Here is a 591-nt window from a genome sequence, read left to right on the forward strand (position 1 = left end):
CCAAATCCCCCCCCCAGCACCCACCTTGGCCAGCAGCTCCTCCAGGCTGTCGCAGCGGCGCGGGGGGGGCGCGGGGCTGGACCCCCCCTCGGTTTTGGGGGTCTGGGGGGACCCCTGAGCCTTTTTGGGGGTCCCCCCCGGGGGCTCGGAGCCCCCCCCGGGCTCGGAGCCCCCCCCCAAGTCGAAGGTGTCGAGGGTCTCCAGGAGGCTGGACAGGGACAGCGGCCCCCCCGCCGCGGCTGGGGGGGGTCAGGGGGCACCCCCGAAAATGAGGGGGGGTCTTCTGTACCCCCCAGGGGTAAAATAACCCCAAAACCCCCGAGCCCCCTCCCCAAAATCCCCCCCCCTTACCTTGGGGCTTGAACTCCACCCCCCGCTTCATCCCGGGGGGGGTCGTCAGCAGCTCTGGGGGGGCACAAGGGGCGGGTCAGGGACCCCAAAATGGGTCTGGGGGCTTCCTGAGAGGGGGGGGGACCCCAAAATGGGGAGGGGGAGCTGTACCTGTCTCGAAGTTCACGTCCTCCTCTTCCTCATGTTGGGGGGTCCGGATCTGCTCCAGGGTGGGCTCGTCCTGCCCGCCTGGGGGGGTCC

At 70.9% G+C, this 591-nt stretch overlaps 1 long non-coding RNA gene across 1 annotated transcript; it reads right to left on the minus strand.

Moving 5' to 3' along the window:
* Positions 1-59: 59 nt before the first annotated feature.
* LOC120511566 lies at positions 60-591 on the minus strand. The gene is made up of 3 exons (XR_005629759.1): positions 502-591; positions 352-405; positions 60-239 (listed from the first exon to the last, which is right to left on the minus strand). It is a non-coding gene; the product is annotated as an uncharacterized LOC120511566 (long non-coding RNA).

The sequence above is a fragment of the Passer montanus genome, unplaced genomic scaffold (assembly GCF_014805655.1).
Source record: "Passer montanus isolate IOZ18808 unplaced genomic scaffold, ASM1480565v1 scaffold6613, whole genome shotgun sequence".
Taxonomy (NCBI): Eukaryota; Metazoa; Chordata; class Aves; order Passeriformes; family Passeridae; genus Passer; species Passer montanus.